The 22,851-nt window shown below is 39.7% G+C and overlaps 1 pseudogene; it reads right to left on the bottom strand.

Annotated features, from left to right (window-relative positions):
- The window catches only part of LOC104007983 (E3 ubiquitin-protein ligase COP1-like), a 39,380-nt pseudogene that overhangs the window by 11,520 nt on the left and 5,009 nt on the right, over positions 1 to 22,851 (bottom strand).

Consider the following 22,851-nt stretch of genomic DNA (forward strand, 5'->3'; position numbering starts at 1 on the left):
CAGTCCTCCATGGGATTTGCCTAAGTGTGTTATAGAGATCCTCCTTTCTACCAGGATTGTGGGAAACTGAGGAGGTTTTAAAACCTAAGTGAACAAAGGATGTGGGAGAAGGAAGGTTGTCCTGGGAATTAGAAGACCTGATTTTTATCCTGGATCTGCCATTTAATTTGCTTTATAATCTTGGATGAGTTACTTCACTCATGTGACGGAACTAATTTTGCAAAAGTAAGAAATACTGTTCAATTAGGTAGAATAATGTATCTTGCTCTAAGGTTTTCTCAGGAAAACAAGGTTAAACTAATTCAGGTGTTCCTATCCTAGGGAATTACAGATGAACATGAGGGAATTCTTAAACTTCTTCAATTTTGGCACATGTATGTATATTTCTGGGGCAAGACTCCACAGTTTTTGAGAGTTCAATCTACAAAGTGTTCATGGCTTTCCAAAAGTTAATTGCCTGTGGATGACAGAAACTCTAAAACTTCTCAAGTTTGAAAATGTTATCATTCATTGATTTTCTATCTTTGTAGTAAGTCTTGTAGAGGAAATATTACAGAGAGAAGAATTGGCACAAATCCCTTTAAATTATGCTTTCTTCACTTTAATCTGAGGCTAACTCTATATTATGGAGAAACACTTTTTACTACAGTAGAGAATTCTGAGAGGCCCAAGGTCCTGTAACTTTTATCCTATTTAACTTGGAGTTGTTTGTATGCCTACAGTATTGTTTATTGAATTAACACAGTTCACTCTAAATGACTTTGAAGATATAAAACATTGGACATTTGACCCAAGAGTGTTCCTCAGGGGCCTCTAAGCTCTAACCCTGGATTAAGAGGTTAGGTACTCCACGGGAAAAAATTTGCTTACTACTTTACCTTACTTCCCTGTAAAAATGTCTTTTCTGGGTTATTATTTACTCTTACTTCCTTAGCGTTTACTCTTTTTAGTGGGTCACTATGAGGCTTGTACATTTAAACAAAGTTTCTGTGTCTTTCATAGGGACAAAGTGAAGACATTGTCCAATATGTTACCTGAGGTCCCTTACAGTCAATACGATTCACTTTTAATTTAACATCAGGGAAAAAGTGTTTTTGAAAGAGAAATTTGTATTCTTTCTATTAAAAATGACAATATGTACTTTATTTCTCCTTTGCTTCCTCTGCCAGGACTTTCAGAACTGAAGTCCGTGCTCAAATGTAATTTGCAAGAGCTTATTCATTATAGATGTCTGGGCACATTTATGTTTTCCTATATTTACTCCAATATTACTTAAATTTTTTTGATTATAAGAGAATACATTTTCATTGAAGAGGAAGTTTCAGAAAAAGTGAGAATCATGAGTTGTCTGATCATCAGGAATAATACTTGGTTACACTCCAGTATTCCAGTGTTTCTTTTATGCATAGATATACTTTTCATAATGTTGGAATCAAATTGTCCATACCTTTATACAAACCCCTCTTTCATCTAATAACATCATGGAAATCTTGCATTTATATTAATTTTTTAAGGGCATGCATTTTGATGATGGTTTGGTATTCTACAATAAAGATGTACCATTATTTTAAATAATGCTGAGGTTGATAGCTTTATAGCTGAATGTTTGTTTTCACTCTTGACTATTTACTTAATATAAATATCTACAAGAGAAATTACTAAACTTATTTTAAAGACTTTATATACTGAGAATTTTCTTTCCATAAATGTTGCAACAATCTATACTCCACACTAACGGTGTTTAAGAGGGGCTGTTCCTCACACCATTGTCAAAACTGAGCAGCATTTTTTTCTTCTAATCTAATTCGCCTAGTAGAAAACAAGCAGATATCATTGTTTGCATTTATATTTCATTAATTTTAATGTAGTTTCATAATTTAAAAGTTTATTAACCATTTTTGCACTTTCTATGTATGAATTGCCTATTATCTTTTGCCCATTTTTCTACTGAGGCATCTGACTTTTCTTCATATTGTTTTGCAAAAGTTCTTTATACGTAAATAATATTACTTCTTTGCCTTCTAGCTTGCATATATTTCTCCCATTTTTGGTTGCCTTTCCATTGCTATAAGCAGCATATAGTACAGTGATCATAAATAAAGACACTAGTGACTCTCTGGGATCACAGAACAATAGCTGTGTATCCTTAGGTAGATTACTTAATATCTTTGTTCATGTCTTTCCTTATCTATAGTTCTATCTTCCCAATATGTACTCTGCTTGGAATAATGCCCGGCGTATCATGTGCACTCAATTAATATTAACAAATTTTATTAATCAGAATTTTATTTTCAAATATCCTGTGTTATATTGTGTCAAGATTTTAATAGTTGTTATATTTTTAGGGAATGTTAGGGGTGGGAGAATTGAAAGAACTTAAAGAATACCTGTGTCAATGTCATTAGCACTTCATGATAGCTTTGTAAAGAACAAAGAATGCTTCTATTCCAGGTTTGATTTACACCCAAAATAAATGTGGGTGCATAGAAAGTGAGGTAACAATATACTTGGAATGTGCTGGTCATCAAACACATAGGTTGTTGCACTTATTTAATTGTTCCATTTTAAATGACAGATAATGTTCCAATGACTTTTTTCTATAAGGATCTCAGGATGTCCCACAGGTCTTTAAGCCTCATCTTTTCCATCCAGGAACTAATCCAAGTTGGTCTCTCACTTAAAGGGGAAGAAACTGAGAAGCTGCCAGTCAGCCATCAACCATGAAAAAGCTCAGGATAATTTCACTTGAGATCGGAGACCCCGCTAGCTGAAAATAAAGCAAATTATGTTCCAAATCTGGTTTTGAAATGAAGAGTGAAGAACCTACAATTTGAAAATAATCACATCCACTGTATCTTCATCCTCCAGATGAGGACTCTCTTACATTTTAGTTAGTCAGTGTGTAATGTTTCTTTTATTTCTGTTCTCAAAGTCTTGACATCACTAAAAATAAATGACTCAATTACACTTGTGCATAAGCAGCTGGAAAACTACCAACATGTTCCCGATGTCTAAACCGTGTAAACAGAGACACCAGAGGCAGGGTGGGGGGTGGGGAGGAAAGAAAAAAAGGAAAAGAAAGTAAAGAAAGCAAAATAATTTTGAAAATAGAATTATGCAAAAGCAGCTTCCAGGGAAGATAGTATGATGTTTATACCTTTTCTTTGCTCCCAGTGGCAACACTGCAGTCCATACACCAACTGGGTCCCGGAAGCAAACCAGGTGGAAAAAAGGATCAAGAAACTTTATAAACACCTTGCAAATCAACGTGCTCTGCCAATACACATTCCATTGCTCATCATGGGAAAATGTTGGCAGCTGTCTCTGGTCAGATGTCCCAGGGTTTTGGGGGCCTCAATCTAGAACTTAAGGACTAATAGGGAAAATTGAAACAGAATCCTGGCTGGTCTGCAACCCCAAAATACAACCACAAACCCCCTCAATTTCCAAAGACCAATCTTTTGTGGTGGCTCTTAGCTCAGAATGCACAATTACAAAAATGAAATGTTCCAAATGTCCTGTACACCCACAACATTCTTTCTTTTATTTACTGTCTCGGGTAGAAGAATATACTTTATCTCCTCGTGTCCTTTTGCCAGGAAAGCGAAGCAGGTTTGGCCAGCAGAAAACTTGATCATCTTTATTCCTTCCTTCATGTTACCAGGAGATGAAGGAAAAGGTCACAGCAGCTGTGCAGCTCAGCTGATTCACCCTGGGTCGGGCTACATGTTATCTACACTTTTCAAGGGGAGAACCTTGCTTGTGATAAAAGTAGGTCATCAGACAGTGAAAAGAGAATGTGACTTAGCCAAAGAAATGAGAAGGGAGAGCGGGGTCAAACCCAGGGCCTTGGTGCTTCTGAAACGTTGACCAGAGAGGGCGAGACGAGCATTGCTGTGTGACCTCTCTCTCTCCATCTCTTGATCTCCCAGTCTCCATTTTGTTCTCATTTTAACTAATACATGAAGTGCCTGGAGAAGCGAAAGAATCTATGAAGGGACCCTGCAAGGACAGTGGCAAAGAGCTTTCTCTTTTTTCCACACAAAGTCAGGCCAAAGGGGGATGGTTTAAATTGCTTCCAGCAGGACATAGGTTCAGCATGAAGAAAATATCTCGGAGTGAGATGAGCCTCTGGAATGCATTACTAAGGGAGTTGATGGAATCCACTTCAGAGATCTCTGAGGACACCATGGAATGCTAATCTTTTCTTAATGGCTAATATTATGGTGTAGAGGAGGAGACATGGATGAACTTTCAAGTTCCTTTCACTCCTGAGATTTGAACATACACTGGCAGAAGAATGAGATATCAGTTGTCCTGTGACATCTGCAACATCCAAACCCTGCTTCTTCTAGGTCACCTGAGGCCCTTGGGGTACCTTCCCCACCCTCCAATTGCCCCCACCTCCACCTCTGACACTGGTGATTAGGTTTAGTTCCTGAGGGTATAGATCTGGTGGGGTGTGTGGGTGGGCGGGTGGAGGTTATTGGATGGAGAAGAATCATATATATATTTAAAAAAAAAAAACAAGAATAACAAGTACCAGAAAGTGAGTTCAGGCCAAGATTTTTGGGAAGTGCTGAAATTTAAGTGGGGGAAATGACAATAATCTATGAAATATTCCGAGAGGTAGGAACTATACCAGAAGTGAAAAACAGAGCCAAGGCCCCCAAGCTAGGTAGGAGGAAGATAAAAACAGAGTATATGAGGGAACAGGATTTTTTACTTACGGGACTCTTGACACTCACAGTGTCAAGACAGGTAAGAGTCACAAGTCAAAAGAGTTGTGAAGGGAGGCCAGGTGTGGTGGCTCACACCTGTAATCCTAGTACTTTGGGAAGCTGAGGTGGGAGGATCACCTGAGGTCAGGAGTTCGAGACCAGCCTGGCTAACATGGGGAAACCTGTTTCTACTAAAAATACAAAAAATTAGCAGGGCGTGGTGGCGTGCCTATAATCTCACCTACTTGGGAGGCTGAGGCAGGAGGATCACTTGAACCCAGGAGATGGAGGTTGCAGTGAGGCAAGATTGAGCCATTGCACTCCAGTTTGGACAACAAGAGCAAAATTCCATCTCAAAAAAAAAAAAAAAGTTGTGAAAGGAGTAAATGAATGAATAAAAAATTCATAAGATTTGTTATTATAATTTAACATTCTGGAATTTATAAATGAACATAAGATTGACTTCAAGGGTGTCTTTTTATGAATTATATCACTCTTAGACCCATGCGCTTTCTCTAGTGAAAGCTAGTGGGTGGAGAATTGGGATAAACTTACATTTGCTCTTGAAGGTGTTTCATACAGGTGAACGGGGTCACATGTTTGAGAGTCATGGGGTGGTACTCATCTGCAGATGAATATGACTGTGAAGATCATCCTCTGGAGAGTAGACGATTGGATGAGTTGGTCAGGCCACTTGAAGGTCCATACCTTAGGGTGAAGACATCCTCACTGGTGCATCTTCATTGTGACAATATTTTCCTATGCAGAGGGTCAACACTTGCTTCCTTTACTTTTTTTCTCCAGAGCAACTTTATTACATAAGCGTGCTCCTTTCTATTGACTCATTTTGTAGAAACAACTCATATATTTATATGCCAGGACATGGGTTACAGATTTTACCTCCATAGAGACTCATCGACACATTTTTTTCAGTTTGTGAGTTTTGAGCTAACAAGCAAAGAGGAGCTCACAAGCAAAGGTAAACCTTTCTTTCATGCTTCACAGTGACATTCATTCCATGCTGTCTTTTGTACCATGAACTAGGATGTGGAATATGGAGTCAAAGATGGATAAGACAAGGTTCTTGACCTCAGAGCAATCCATTCAGGATACCCATTAGTCTGCATCAGGCTTCTGTGTCATGGAACCCACACAGAGAGGAGGAAAGGGATGAAGCCACCAATGATGAGCACCATGACTTCTGGCATCACATTTTGTTTGACTGAGAACCCTAATTTAATGAGAGAATGTAATCAAGGAAGGTTAGCAGAAGTCATAGCCTTTGGAGAAGATTGCTTAACGTACAGTCCATTGGTTCTTCCCACAGGAGAGAATGGTAAAGACAGCTGAGTTAGAAAATTTTAACAGGATGCTGCTATAAAGACACATGCACATGTATGTTTATTGCGGCACTATTCACAATAGCAAAGACTTGGAACCAACCCAAATGTCCAACAATGATAGACTGGATTAAGAAAATGTGGCACATATACACCATGGAATACTATGCAGCCATAAAAAAGGATGAGTTCATATCCCTTGTAGGGACATGGATGAAGCTGGAAACCATCATTCTCAGCAAATTATCACAAGGACAAAAAACCAAACACTGCATGTTCTCACTCATAGGTGGGAATTGAACAATGAGAACACTTGGACACAGGAAGGGGAACATCACACACTGGGGCCTGTTGTGAGGTGGGGGGAGGGGGCGATAGAATTAGGAGATATACCTAATGTAAATGACGAGTTAATGGGTGCAGCACACCAACATGGCACATGTATACATATGTAACAAACTTGCACATTGTTCACACGTACCCTAGAACTTAAAGTATAATAAATATATATATATATATGAAAATTTTAACAGGTATACCTGAAACTCTTTTATTCTCTAAGATGAGGAACAAGGAGAATTAAATTAGTTAGAAACCACAGCAACCAAGGTGCTCCAATCCTCTAGACAAATATTTAACACTTTGGTTTTCTTCCTTGATGCCTCTCATCAGAATATTTTTAAAGCAAGAGGTCCTGAGATTTCTCTGCTCCCTGGGGGTGGGTGGAGTGACTCTTATTGTTCAATGTCAGGGATAATGCTAATCACCCAGGTCTGGGAGTTGTTGGACTGGTGGGAATTGTCTGAATCTTGCCACTGACTTTTCTAGGAAGGAATTTTGGCCTTGATGATTTTGGCTGTAAAAAGTCCGTAAGATAACCTTCCCCTCCCTCCTCCCATTTTCATCTCCTCTGGGGCAGAGGAAAACCCCAGACACCAGCTTTCTGGTAACATAAGAAGCTTCCCATAACAATGGACTATAAATTATAATAAGCAAGGCTCTTCTCTTTCTCTTCCCCTTTGTTTCGCTCCCCGAGCAATATTGTAAGAGTCTACACAATCTCATAAGGGACTTGGCTGGCAATCAGTTGAAGATACTATTCCTTTGGCAGCAGTTCCAAGTGACTAAACTAATGTATTCCTTCTTGCTTAGTTTCTGCAAAATTGCATTATGGTTCTTTGCAGCTAGGGGCTGGAAGAAGAAACCAAAGCATAGAGAAAGCTGGGGCACAAACTGACAAAGCCACTCAACCAAGCAGTGTGATTTCACCAGCTTTAAGTCACAGGGCTGTACACGTGTAGCAGAATTGCTGTTTTTTGGGGGGTGTGGCTTCCTGAGGTCCAGAGTCTCTGGTTGACCAAGAAGCAGTTGGGGCTGTGATGAGTCTCTACGGAGGTAAAATCTCTAGGCTGACTTCGTTTTCTTTGTGTGGCATGTCCTCCTTTAACTTTGTCTTTGATCTTGCTGAATCTGGCTGCGTTTGAGACTGGATGATATGCTTTGCCCAAATGTTTCTGGAAACAAAGACCATTGACTAGCTTGCCCAAGTAAACCAGAGAAACAATACTAATTGGGAAAGCCTTTTCCTGCTTACTTCGAGCCATGTGAAATGAACTTTCTTAACTCCAACACTAGCTACCTGTGTGACCTAGGGCAAATTGTTAGCTTTTCTGCCTTATTCTCCGTATTCCTCATTTGTAAGGGGACTGGGGAGGCAAATACTCTCTGTACTATTTTGTTTCTCACTTAGAATGAGCCTATGAAACAAAGCCTTAGTTTCTCTAGATTACATTATTGGTAGATGAAAACTTTTTTTTACCCCATCTCCTGAAATACAAATAAATATGTACGGTATTATCAAACCCTAATTGGGGTTTCTAATGATTATCTTAAATTTTGTTTCATAAAAAGTGAAACAAATTCAAACCAAATACATTATCAGTATGAAATAAGTAAAATTTTAGCCTGGCTTAGCAATGAAATAGAACAGCCTGGATGAAATGGAGGCCATATCTACAGATGCTCTAAGAAAGTTCAGTCTCACATAAAAAAAAAGCAAGTCCCGAAGAGTATGCAGGTCCAATTCTCATGTTTTTAAATTTTTTCGTTAATTTTTAATTTTTGTGCGTACATACTAGGTATATATATTTTTGGGGTACATGAGATGTTCTGATTCAAGCGTGCAATGTGTAATAACCACATCATGGAAGATGGAGTATCTATTTCAGCAAGCATTTATCCTTTGTGTTACAAACATCATGGTCTTTTTTAAAGCTTCCCTGCCTGTCCCATGTACTATATGGTTCACAAGGGGACATCTTTCACTTAGGTCTACAGTTTTAGTTCTCACCACTTACTCTGAATTATTCATTGATGTGTGCTCTGTTTTGCTGCGGATCCATCCTGCTACTAACCTCAGTGTTTATTCACTCGTTCCTGTATTTGCCCTGCCCTTTGGATTTGATGGTGGGTACCGTGGTCCCAGCAGGATTTCCGTAAGATTTCATTTCATGCAGATACACTACTTTAGGTGTGCCTGCTTGAAACTGGCCTTGGACTCTATCCATGTGAGCTCTGCTACTCTGGGCATGATGCTTAACCAGTTTTAGCTGGCTTCCTTGAGTAGCTCTTGAACATGATAATCAATACTAGGTAAAATAGGAGCAGTTAGAATCAGAGGTCTAAGAAGATTTTAATGGAGTTTCTGATGGATGAGCAGGGAACACAGGCGTAGGTGATATTCCAAAATCTAGGTGTGCAGTATGAATCAATGATGTCAAATAGCTACTGGCAAGGGTTCAAGGTTTGGTTCTCATTCCTGATGGGGATGAGGGTTCTGTATTAGTCTGTTCTCACACTGCTCATAAAGACATACCGGAGACTGGGTAATTTATAAAGGAAAGAGGTTTAATTAACTCACAGTTCAGCATGGCTGGGGAGGCCTCAGGAAACTTACAATCATGGTGGAAGGGGAAGCAAACACCTCCTTTATCATATGGCGGCAATAGGGAGAGGTGCCGAGCAAAGAGGGAAATGCCACCTGTAAAACCATCAGATCTCGTGAGAACTCACTCACTATCACAAGAACAGCATGAAAGTAACCACCCCCATGATTCGGTTACCTCCCACCGGGTGCCTCCCACAACATATGGGAATTATGGGAACTACAATTCAAGATGAGATTTGGGTGGGGACACAGCCAAACTATGTCAGGTCTAACAAGGTTAAGGTTCTAATGGCTCCAGGGATCCTGTTAGCCCATAATAGTAACACCTATTAGAAAACATTAACATGTCAGCATCTGTACTTACAGGACCGTAATAGTCGCATTTCAGATAACGAATCCTTGCCACTGTGAGACATTCTTTGGGCAGTTTGTAATCTCTGAAGAAATGCAATCATGATCCTTAGTCTGTGGCTTAGTGCCTACTGGGGCTGGACTCTTTCTACCTGGCCTTTTCCTGCAGGTGGCAAGCCCAACTCACTTGGCCCAAAGAAATCATATTAACAAGGTCTTGGACATTTCAATGTTTTCAAACTTGGTGGGCCAGGTCATCTACATGCAGTGAAGGTTTCTGGGTGAAGCAGCCAACAGAAGGTTTATTGTTGAGAAGAGTGGAGTTGAGTAATAGGTGAGTGTGCAAGGACAGCATGGGGGCATGGGAAAGTAAGTGGGAAGGAGTCCAGTGCAAGTCAGGAATGAGTTAGGGGTGATGGCACTTCCTGGAAACTCAGTAAGTACTTGGGGATACATGCATGAATAAACCACTCTTTCCAATTTTCCCCAGACTCAGGATGAAGGATTAAGGCTGAAGATCAGTTATTCACACTGAATTCCAGGTTATGGTTGGACTATCAATGGAGATGACTCAATGTTTAGTCCTAAGGTGAGAGGCTACTGCTGCTTTGTACCTCTAACCTCAGTTCAAGTTGGTCTTTGGGTGTTGAGTTGTGGGAAGAAAAAGATGTGAGTGGCGGGCTGGAGAGGGCTTTTCAGGGCAATGGTTTTCAGCGCCAGCCCATTTCTGGCAAATGTATTACTCTCTAGGCAAGTGTCTATTTGCTGTGTTGATCCAACACAACATTAACTTCTGAAACAGTTGCATTCGTTTTGCCAGTTTTCCAAGTTTAAAACAGGAATGGAGTTAATAAAGTAACAGAGGCATTTTGGATGGTGAAACTCTAATTTTAAAATGCCCACATGTGTATAATTTTCCACTTTCTTTCTAAATTCCTAATGCTGGAAGGAGTCTTAGAAACCCAAACCTCTTGTTTATAGATGAGAAAACTTAGGTCATGAGAAGTAGACGATTTGCTCAAGGCCACACAGCTAGCTAGGGAAAAGCCAGAGTCAGAATCCAAGATCTGAAGCTTCTAGAAAGTGCCTTTTCAACCCTATCCCAATCTTCTAATTTATGAATGGAGACCATTGAGGGGATTTGAGATGCTGCTTCAGCATCAAGGGCAACTGTATCCATGTAGAATCATGGTCATCTTTTCAGGGAAGTTTCCAAAAGGTTTGATAAAGCAGTTGGGAGGATTTATCATCAGCTGATATTTTACTTTATATCAGCTGTTTTATGCTGTGATATTATTTGTCGTCATAAGCTGATTCATTCATGTGTTTGTTCTACAAATACTTGTGAGAGTTGGCCATGGACCAGCACCATTGTAGAGATGAGAGAGAAGGTAATAGTGGTGAATGAGGCATCCTAAAACCTTGCCCTTGTGGACACTTCAGCTTAGTAAAGGATTTGGGAGACTATTTTTTAAGTCCTGCTTCATTTTACCTCTCCAAGGATCTCTGTTGGACTGTATCTTTACCCAGCTTCCTGCCATGACACTCTATTTGATAAAGACAAACTTTAAAAGAGTGAAACAAATGCTGGTTCCAGATTTAACCCTTAGTCAAATATTTCATGGTGAAACTACTGTACTATCTCTGAAAACAAAGCGAGAGGAGCTTGAAAAGCCTTAAATGTCAGGAAAGTACAGGAGCTACCCAAAGCAGGAGACTGATTTATTCAAGGCCTCATATGTTGGTAAAGTCAGGAAGAGAAGTGGGTTCCTAAACTCTTATTTTTTTTTGCTCTGTTACAAGAACGCATTCCTCTAACATTTAAACAATATTCTCAAAATTCAATAACACTTCCAAAAACCTAGATTATTCCTAACACAGTAGGAAAGCCTACTGAAAGGACCACCATGTAACTTGCTCACATGGAGTACATTTGTTCCCTGTTATCACCCAAGTCCCTGACAAACTGTCCTGTACAAATAGGCACTCAATATATGAGTTTAATGAACCAATGGATGGATGTTATGAGCATTGATATAAGATGTTAATTTACATTGTTCACTCATAGACATCTATGGAGCACAGTTTGGAAATTTCCTGCAGAATCATTATACTCCTAGCAGAGCTTTGTGTAGGGTTTTTGGAAATTCTGTTCAATTCCACAGGAAAGGGAAATAAAAGCTATTTCTATGTCCTCCTCTCCTCTCAGGTGAAACTCAAAATGGGTTTTTGATGTAAAGTGCTAGGCTGGTCTCTAGAATATTATGAGTCCTTTTAAATGGACTTTTACCTTCTGAAGGGAGCATGGGAAGAGGGAGATAAAATATCTCCTCTTAAACTCTCATCAATCTGGGAGAAACAGAAGATTATTTGAAGGAAATGGAGGAATACTGAAAAAGAAACTACATTAGTATTTTACTATACGTAAAACACCTTCCTATCTGCTATCTCATTTAATACCTAAAACAATTGTGTAGGTGCCATTATTATTACAATATTACAGATGAAGACACTGAGGCATAACAGTATAAGCCTGGAAATGGTAGCAGCTGCACTCAAAGAGCATTCTTCTGACTTTAGAACTGGTGCTTTTCAAGTACCTCACCCTTTTTTTGTAAACATGGTAATATCACAACCACCTGCATGCATATAGGCTTTCATCTGTGAATCACGAAGCAGGAGGGTTTGTGGCAAACCTGTCTTGAAAATGGTGGATGCCGTACATTGGTGCACATTCCCTATTTTAGTTGACAGCATCACCTTGTGGATGAAAATACATCTGGTATATGTTTTTATTTGTAAATACATGTTTACTCTGTTGATTAGGGATAATGAGCCGAGCTACCATGCTGTCAATCAGAATTGTTTGGGGATTGAAACTTCTTTTGCAGAGTTTAATTTTTTTAGTAATCAACTATTAAAATGATCAAATAGTAACACTTAACTGGCAAACAAACAGGATGAGAGCTGGTTTGTTGCTGGCCGTATTAGTTAAAACTTACTGCAATTTTGCTTGCTTAATTAATATTTTTTGAATAGTGGGAATTAGCATTTATAGCATTTGTGGCTTTGTAGCGAGAACTAAAAGGGCAAAGTGAAATAGTAGCAGCTTAGCAGAATCTCATTGTCTAAAACAAAAGGGTAGGGCCTCAAGTCCGAAGATCCTGAGGTTCTGCCATTTTAACTTCGAGTAATTTTAAACTCTCTTAGCCTTAGTTTCTCCGTCTCTAACATAGAGCAATGCCAAGCTTGTGAGAGGATCATCAAATGCCTGGTAGTCTGGGTCCTTATATTTAAGATTTTAAGGGAAAGAGTCTCTGCATTTAATGACAAGGAATGAAAACCACAAGACAATCATCCATCCAAGTGCATGCAGACAGTCTGTGCCACTCACACAAAAGATCTAGACACAGTTTAGCAGGAATCTTAGCCGATTTAGGTTCTTTTGCTGCTGTAGATTTTTGGTAGACAATTAGGTTTTAAAAAATATTTTTTGTTATAGTGAAAAAACGTTGAAAAATAACAAATACCCTGATTTTTCCCCAACGATTCCTTAAATGACAACATAAAGCTGACAACTAATTTAACAATAAGGTAAGGGTAATTTATCCTAATTGCTCTGGAGGTGATTATTTGATAGGAAAATTAGCAACCTGTATTATATTACACGCGGTGTCCTGATTAAATGTTTCCTTCAGAAGTTCTATTGGAAAAAGTTTTGCACTTTTTTTTTTAGTTCCTTTTTTTTTTTTCTTGTAAGGGAAAGCCTTCTTGGGCAATCTATGAACAGTCAGAATGGATTTTAAGTAATGTCTCATATTATTCATAGAGTCTGGAAAAAGCCGGCCTACTTAACTCTATCTCACCAGCTTTTTTGCAGACTGCTCCCTGCCAACCTCCCTCACCGTACACCCTTCCCTCCTCCCCAGCCCAACCCTCACAGCTGAAAGTCTTGAGGGCAAACTTTCAGTTTAAATTTCCCAGCTTTTTGTCAGTTTATGTCAAAGCCCTAGCCACCTCTCCCACTGACTGCAGTGGCTTTGTTTTTTCTTCCCCTCCATTTGCTACTTGTTAGCCTCCGTGTACTGTGTCGGCACACTTACAGTAGGCAGAGCGCTGATGACAGATGGCGGGGGGGCTGGGAGCTGGGCTGCAGTGGCACCATGCCAAGGGATATGCCTCGCCGCGGGAATGAGCCGCCCAGAAGCTCTCCTTGAAGCCTTGTCCGCTTGGTTTGGTTCTGTGGGCGTGTTTGTATATGCCAGTGCACACGTGGCATGTTTTGTTGTTGTTGTTGTTGTTGCGGTTGTTTTTGTTGTTGTTTGGGCCAGTGACAACAGAGGCCTCGCTGGCTGGCTGCAGCTTTCCACTCTTGGCAGTTTCCAGACTCCCAGACAGGAAATTCTCCCAACGATTGCAGCTGTGAATTGGCCCATTTTTCTGGAAAGAGGATAAAGAAAAGAGTTTTGTGGGATTCTTTGCTTTTCTCGCACAAGCAGGGACGCGTTGAATACAAACAGGAAAATGCGAGGGAGATCAAGGGATGGGAGGGAAGAAGGAGGGATGGGAGTCATCAGAAATCAGATGAAATTCTGTACCAGTTTCAGGCAAGTGTTTGAGACACGCAAATGCAATTGCCTGGGAGCATATGCAGCGCTGTTCTCTGGAACCAGGTGCAGGTCTGCCCTAATGGTGAAACTGCCCTGGGCCTTTGTGGGGTTTTAGCAATTTGAACTCCTTTGACAGCCAAGAGGCACTCACTTTCATTCATTCCTTCAATAAATGTTTGAGAGCCGGCTCTGTGACTGGCAGTTTGCTGCGAGGCTAGGCGAGGGTACACCGGGGGAAAGAGAAACAAGATCTATCCCTTAGGGAACTAATAATCAGATAGACAAAAAGAAAGGAAGTAAACACACATCACAGTCACACACTCCTGTTAGTGTTCTCCATGCAATTTAATAGGCTACTGTGGCAGAGAAGGAGGATGATATGATGATGATAATTATCACAACTTTTAATGAGCAGTTCTTATGTGCCAAGCACTGTTCTAAAGGCATTTCTCATTTAAACCTCATAAGAACTATGCAGTAAATACTACGAAAACAAGCATTTGGGGGCCGTCAGGAAGGACGTCACTAAGGAAGTGAAATCTGAGCTGAGGTATGAAAGACGTAAAGGAGTCAGCAGCCATTCAAAGAGCCAGGGGAAAGGAACAGCAAGTACAAAGGTCCTGAGGTAGGGAAGAGCTTAAGGGTATTCACATCACTGAGAAAACAGCTATGGGACAGGGGTGTAGAAAGTAATATAGCAGGGAGGGGAAGTTGGGGAGATTGGAATGGTGTGGGATAAACTTGAAGAAATGGGCAGGGTTCCAATCATGCAAAGCCTTGTAAGGAACATGTTCTGGTCAGGGATATGAGAATTGGAGGACTTTGAGCTGGAAGGGGACATGAGTAAAATTACATTTTTTAAAAATTCTCCCTTTCTATTGGGGAGGATGGAATGGATTTGACTGGACAAGTATGGAAGTTGGAGTATAGGAGGCTATTACTGACAAATGATGATGGCATGAATTACGATAATGGCTGAGGACATGGAGAAGTAGAGGGATTAGGTCTGTACGTTGAGGGTGGACCCAAAAGGAAGTGCCCATCAACTGGATGCAGGCACTCTGGCTCCGACCCCTGGATAGCAAATGGTGCCATTCTCTGAGAAGCAAAGTGCTGATGACGGACCAGGGGTTCCTGCCTTAGCACACACATCAAGTGCATACCGCTATGTACACTAGAAACAGCAGTGTCCAGAGAGGAAAACTAAGGCCTGCAGATGAAGAGGAAATACCATTCACTGAGATGAATAAAGATCATATCATATGAGGAAAGAAAATAATTTCCTAATGTTTGTGAAGTGAGGTTTTACACTTTAGCTTCTCTCCTTTGTCTTACTTGATCTTTCCTATAGTACTGCAATGTAATTATGAGGATCTCAATTTTATAGATGGAGGAAATAAGACCTACAGGAGTGAACTGACTTCTTGTGGACACACAGCTAGTAATCCTGGTTATTGCTATTATTTTTTTTTCCCGAGATGGAGTCTTGCTCTGTAGCCCAGGCTGGAGTGCAGTGGTGTGAGCTCAGCTCACTGCAACCTCTGCCTCCTGGGTTCAAGCAATTCTCCTGCCTTAGCCTCCCCAGTAGCTGGGATTACAGGCACATGCCACCACACCCAGCTAATTTTTGTATTTTTAGTAAAGATGGGGTTTCACCATGTTGGCTAGGCTGTTCTTGAACTCCTGACCTCGTGATCCATCCACCTCGACCTCCCAAAGTGCTAGGATTACAGGCGTGAGCCACCAAACCTGGCGTTATTGCTAATATTAATTGAAAGCTTACTTTGCACCAAACCCCGTTCTATGCGCTTAACACATACTGAGTCTTCATAATCATGTAAGGTAGGTTCTACTCTTATTCCATTTTGCAGAGGGAAAATTGAGACATATAAAGTTTAAATAACTTGTTCAAGGTTATAAGAACAGAACTGCGTTTCAAACCTGGGAGTTTAGCTCCCTGATCTGAGTTCTTAACCACCATACTACACTAAGCATGCTTAAATGAGCACTCTGAATTTTACAACCTCTTCATACTCTAAAATACCTCATTAATGCTACTTTTGATTATTACTCTTCCCCTGCAGTGGATTTGTGTATTTGGGGCATTTTCAGCATTGCCTTAGGCAGCTGGATACCCATTTCTCAAATATTTGCCTCCAAAGGCTATACAGCAACCATGACATGACAACTAAAGAAAGACTATACTCTGAAGTGATGTAACTTTTAGGTAGCTCTGTGGAGCAATGGATAGTGCATTGGAGTTCTAGTGGTGAAGTGATATAACTTTCAATCCCGTTTTATAATAAGAAAAAAAATAGAACCTATATAATAGTTTGGTCTATATATAATATTTATTGGATTTTTTTTCTTTTCTGAGTTGATACATATGTCATGGAACGTCACTTTTATTTTCTTGAAAGTCCTAGAGCCAAGTAGGTAGGCAGAAAGTCACTATATCAGTTATCTCATCAATTAACTGATATCATTATATGAGTTTCATTTTCATATCTCTTAAAAGATGACCTATATCTACAACAAAGACAAAATAATTAGACCGAAAACAATCCGCATGTGTACCCCAACAAGGTCCTATAGATGATCATCTGGACAACATCTTGAATGTACTTCATGTCACATTTATTCATAGAGGGAGGGATAGGAGAGAGATTATTTTAACTTTAATTTGTTCATATGTATCTTATCAAGGTTTTTTTTGGCTCAAGTTACACCAGCAGTCAGAAAGCAAAGATGAACTCGCATTCTGGCATCGCACAAACTTTCAGTGAGCTGCTCAATTCCTGAGTAGGTTTCAAACAAGCACGGGCTTTTGTTTGTTGTTTTGTTTTGTTTTAGCTAATGATTAAATAGCTAAATAACCACAGGGCTGGGTCTTCATTCTGAAGTGCTCTAAATTGATATCTCATACTCAAATGGTGGTGAACAGCTGCCTCACTAGGTTAGTTGTTCCGAAGATGAAGTGAGATAATTTCTCAATTTTGGCCACCATCCAATCAGGTAGCAAAGATAAGACAGGCAAAATGGTTATCCCATATTTCTCAAAAGTACTGTGCAACGTTGGTGCTACGCTATGTCTAAAATGCACTACTTGGTTAGGTTTAGGGAATGTTGCAGTCTATTTCTGCCATGTATTGGCATATTAGAAGCTCTAATAAGCCCCGTAATAAAGAAACCTGTTTAATATTGCCTAATGTAGTATTTTCCAAACTGTCTGTTGTCATCAGTGCTAATGGTCAGCGGTGAGACTGATATTCCAGCCAGATTATTCTTTAGCCCATGTAAGGTATACTGAAACTAAATCCCTCTTAGGTAAAGCTCTAAGAGAAAAAAAATAGTGTCTAGAATAAGGTGTCTCCAGTCAAATGACTAGGAGCCCATGTCCTGGCTTAGTCTATTGGCAATTCTATAATTTGAGGCAACCACTGTTAAATTCTTTGAGTTTTTTTTTTTTTATCTGCAAATGAGAAATACATCTTTCTTCAAAGGGTAGTTGTGATTTTTTTAATCCATTAGTGAATTCATACATTTAACAATATTTATTAAATATCTTCCCAGTGCTAAGTATTATACTGTTGACTGGGAATTCAGGAGTTAACCAGCTCACTTGGAATTGAATTCTTTACCCATTGGAAATCCCTGATCCACTCTTGCACCTATATCATCCTGGAACATCAGTTACTTATCCTATTTTTGCTATTACATAGGAAGAAAGATTCACCAGCAAGCCGGGTCTGTGCCAGACCAGGCCAGATGTTTTTCAGAAACTCCAAGCAGAAAAGAATGTCACTCACAGCCTGGATGGGAAACGTAAAATGTGCTAAGAAAAGACAAGCTATTTGTCAAGGCTTCTCCTACAGGAATTTTAAAAATGCTATTTTGACTTCTACCCTTTGTTCTGCTTTAGAAAAAATTCCTGGCATTTTCAACCTTTGTTCTTTCTATTTGAGTAATTCATTTTTAAGAGTCAACACCTGGCTGGGCATGGTGGCTCATGCCTGTAATCCCAGAACTTTGGGAGGCCGAGGCAGGTGGATCACCTGAGGTCAGGAGTTCGAGATCAGCCTGGCCAACATGGTGAAACTCTGTCTTTACTAAAAATACAAAAATTAGCCGGGGATGGTGGGCGCCTGTAATCCAAGCTACTTGGGAGGTTGAGGCAGGAGAATCGCTTGAACCCAGGAGGCAGAGGTTGCAGGGAACCAAGATCATGCCATTGCACTCAAGCCTGGATGACAAGAATAAAGCTTCATCTGGAAAAAAAAAAAAAAAGAGTGAACACATGAAAGACTTTCCTTTGAAGATGAATATATTACTAAGAGGAAAGAAGGAAGAAGAAGATGGTTCATATGTACCTTGTGTTGCTATTACTGGTCCCCAGGTGGAGAAAATGTTTTTATCCCCTCAACTCCTCCTCCTTTCCTGCTGCTCTTTTAGCCTTGAAAAGGAGTTCTACATTTTAAGTGAGGTCACCCTAAGGGAAACCACTGAAATAGCCATGCAGTCCATGCAAGGCCTGGCTAGCTAAGCAAAGGGCTCATGGACCATCTTGCTTTGGCCTATGGGACAGATTTCTCACTTACATTTCCAAGATGTTAGCCCAATAAATTCAGCAGCACTCGTAACTCTGCCTTGCACAGAGCTTCTGGCTCCCTGATCCAGGGGAACTTGTAATACTTGCTCAAATTGGGGTAGGTGCAATAATTATAAACAAAAACATATAAAACCACTTCACTTGTGTGAATACTCATAGGGAGATCAAGCGGATCAAAAAAGATGAACGTACTTGGAAATTAGGTGAGAATACAAAGTCTAGCAACTTTTTGGCCTTTTGCTATATACTGCTCCAAAACAGGGTTTCTGAAGCTCAGTATGATTGACATTTGGGGTACGATAATTCTTTGTTACGAAGGAGCTGTCCTGTGCATTGTCAAAAGTTTAGCAGTATCCCTGGTTGCTACATGCCAGTAGCAACTCTTCCTAGACATGGTGAAATATCCCCAGGGGCCAGAAGCAAAACTGTTTCCAGTTCAAAACCACTTCTCAAAGGCAATAATTTCTTACAAATTTTGGTGCAATGGACTCCTTTGGCAATGTGGAGAAGATAGTTAACTCTTTCTCAAATTAATGTTTTTAAATGGATAAAAATAAAATACATAGGATAACAAGGAAAAGCATTTATCTTAAAGTTATCAAAATTATGTCTAAAAAATACAAAATTGTGCAATAGTCATTTATATAGTGATTGGACTGAAATCAGAGTAGGCATCCTAGTGTAGCTTAGGGTATCAACAGAACTGCTGGGCTCTGGTGATGGCAGTGACTGTGGTAGTGTTGGGAATTGGCTCAGTCAACAACTTGCTGCCCACCTGAGCTAGCAATCTGATTCCTCTGGACCTCATAGGCTTATCTGTAAAGTGATGGGCTCTGCTTGGATCAGATTTTATTAAATCTCTGCAGTTGATATATTTTAAGCCACTGTAACCTATACAAACCTCATTTAGGCTAACAGAATCTCTCGAAGTGAGTATTATTATGCCCTTTATAAAAGTAAAGGAATTGAGAAAAAAAGAGAGGTTAAGTTGTTTAACTGGACAGGTGGTTAATGGTACGGTCAAGTAAGATTGTTGGGACCAAGAACTGGGCTTGTTTTTTTTATCCAGGAATCTTAGCAAATGCCAGGAATGTAACCACCCAGTTAATGTTGAATGCATGAAGAAGAAAATGAATGCATTCATAAATCACCGACTTTCATTTTCAGTGTTGAGTCAACCCATTTACCTCTTAACATCATACTTCTCAGGCAAAAGAGTTGTCCAGATATGGTTTAATTTGCTTACTTATTGTGTAATTCTCATTCATAAATCACACACACACACACACGCACACGCACACACGCACACACACACACGAGTTCCTTTGCTTGTGGGTCTGTTGGCTCCCATGGGATAGAGAAGAATTTCATCTAGAAGTATCTTGAAGCTCACTCAGAGCCTGAACCAGTTTTTTGTTGTTTCTTTAAAAATTTTAAGTTCTGGGGTGCATGGGCAGGATGCATAGGTTTGTTACATAAGTAAATGTGTGCTATGGTGGTTTGCTGCACCTATCAACCCATCACCTAGGTATTAAGCCCAGCATGCATTAGCTAATTTTCCTGATGTGCTCCCTCCCTCCCACACTCCCCTGCCCCGACAGGTCCCAGTATGTGTTGTTCCCCTCCCTGTGTCCATGTGTTCTCATTGTCCAGCTCCCGCTTATAAGTGAGAACATGCAGTGTTTGGTTTTCTGTTCCTGCATTAGTTGCTGAGGATAATGGCTTCCAGCTCTATCCATGTCCCTGCAAAGGATATGATCTCATTCATTTTTATGGCTGCATAGTATTTCATAGTGTATTTGTACCACATTTTCTTTATCCAGTCTATCATTGATGGGCATTTGGGTTGATTCCATGTCTTTGCTATTGTGAATAGTGCTGCAGTGAGCATACGCATGCATGTATCTTTGTAACAGAATGATTTATATTCCTTTGGGTATATACCCAGTAATCCTATTGGTCAATGTTCAAATGCTATTTCTGCTGAACCAGTTTTAATACTGTTAGCAGGATAAATTCTGCCAGACCGTTTCCCCTGTGGTGTTCACATCCTGCTGAAGTGAAGTTTCTTATAAAGTGACTAGGCCTGTGAGCACACAGTCACGGAAACTGTAGCAGAGGAACTGCCTAACAGACACTGGGGTGGGCAAGAGTGGCCAAAAAGGGAAATCAAGACAGGGTTTTAATTGAGGATTATTCTCATTTGAAATCTAGCTTTTCAAGAGGGAGCTAGTAAGAGGGAGCCCAGATCAAGCTACAGGACAAACAGAGGATCTTCTCTCTTGTTTTGTAGAAAATAAATGAGCTTGATTGTGGGCTCAGAGCTTCAAAGTTGTGGTGTGTGAGGCACACGTGAATTAAAGAGTAAGTGGCCATAAAGATTCTTCTGGTGGGTTTCAGTGCTTGCTGGGTGAGGGTGACCAAGACCCTACTTTCCTGGTCTGCAGTGATTTCTTTTGCAAACTATGGTGACAAACTAACTGCAGGGTTGCAATTCAAAGGCCTACAGACAGGAAGTGTAAATGAGTGAAGCATAAGACAAAAGGGAGTAGTGATGACTTGTGGCCAAGTGGAGGGTAAACATCCCGTCTAAAAGAGGCTCCACCACTCAATTCTAGTCTATTATTGCCGTGCTAGAATGTGGGCAGTATGTTGTCAGATCTTCCAGACTTTTTAAAACCCTGAAATTTGAGTTTGAAATGTTGATAATTCAAAGCTTTAAAGACATGGTGCAGGCCAGATTTGATCCCAGGATGGCCACAGATGATCTATAAAGTCTGGCAGAATGAACAATCCCATTGTTAATATGTAGATATGTTAATATGTTAACAAGTAGATATGTTAATTGTGAAATTTTTAAAATATACATGTTATAGTGCTTTACAGTTTGCAAGTCACTTTCATGATTTTATCAGAGTCTCATGAAAACCCTGTGAGGTGCTGTTATCCCTATTTTGCAAAGGAGAAACCTTAAGTTCAGGAATGTTAAGTGACTTGTTCACAAGTCACAGAGCAAGAAAATGCAGAACCTAGGTTCATCCTCTAGTCTTGGACACCCCAGCATTCCTGCCAACAATATTGTCCTGTCTCCAAACACAGACCTTTTTCATCCTATTTAGCAGCTCTGGAGGTCAATAAGGAAACATCACTCCTCCAACCAATGGTCTGTGAAAGTCTGTTCTTACAACAAGAAAGGGTTTTGAGAGGATCCTCATAAGGAAGGAATACTGAATCTCCATTCTTGTACCAGTTCAATTTCAAACTGATGAACATTTAATATGTGTTTATTCTTTTGCTATCTCAAAATGTTTCAATGTAATTTATCATAATAAAATAAATTTATACTATTGCTTTATTATAGGTTTTGAACATTTGCTTTTAATGAAGTTGAACATCTTTTTCAAAATCTTATAAGCCATTTGTATATTCTAAGAAGAAGCCTGCTTGTGATCTTTATCCATTTTTCTATTGGATGGTTAATCTGCTTTTTCTTGTTGAATTATAAGAGCTTTTTATATATTAAGGAAACCAGATCACTTGTAGGTCATATGTGTTACAATTTATTTTTCCAGCTTGTCATTTGTTAAATCTTCCATGTTTTCTAAAGACCTATTTTTCAATGTTTTAAAAATCAAGATGGCTCTTCAAGATCATCTGATTATGTGGCTGATGCTGCTGAAAGTTGAGTTTGTACAACTTCACTAAAGAGCTTCTGCTTATCATCACAAGGGGATGGTGTAATGCTTCTCAACAGGACCTGGTTTATACCACTGTGAGTCATTTAAATTACTGGAAAAACTGACTGACCACTGGAAATTATTGGCTTATTTCCTATAACCCTCAAAGGAATTGGGGGCATCGTAGAGGGAATGTTTCTCATTCTCTGTGTATTCAGACATTGTCCTGACCGACTTCAAGGCTTTGAGAGAAAAACGAAAGACAATTCCAAAGCAAAAAAGTTTCCTAAGTTATTTTAAGTTTATGAAAAATAAAGTTAAACAGCTGCAAGTTGTGATCCTACTTATTCATTACAAGAATTCCTCCTCCTAAATGTAAGCCCATATTTTCTGATATAGGTAATGTAAGCCCATTTTGTCTGATATGTGCAAATTTATCAGAGAGCTCATACCTTCAGCCATCATTATTTGGTTCACAAGCCACTCAGTAATGTGCTTTTGCCATCCTAGCCAAAGAAGAGAGGACTGCCGTTAACCAGACAGACAAATACATTGACAAGAGAACTCAACTTTGGCCTAAATCAGTGGAGACAAAA

This window comes from Pan troglodytes, chromosome 11 (assembly GCF_028858775.2).
Source record: "Pan troglodytes isolate AG18354 chromosome 11, NHGRI_mPanTro3-v2.0_pri, whole genome shotgun sequence".
NCBI lineage: Eukaryota > Metazoa > Chordata > Mammalia > Primates > Hominidae > Pan > Pan troglodytes.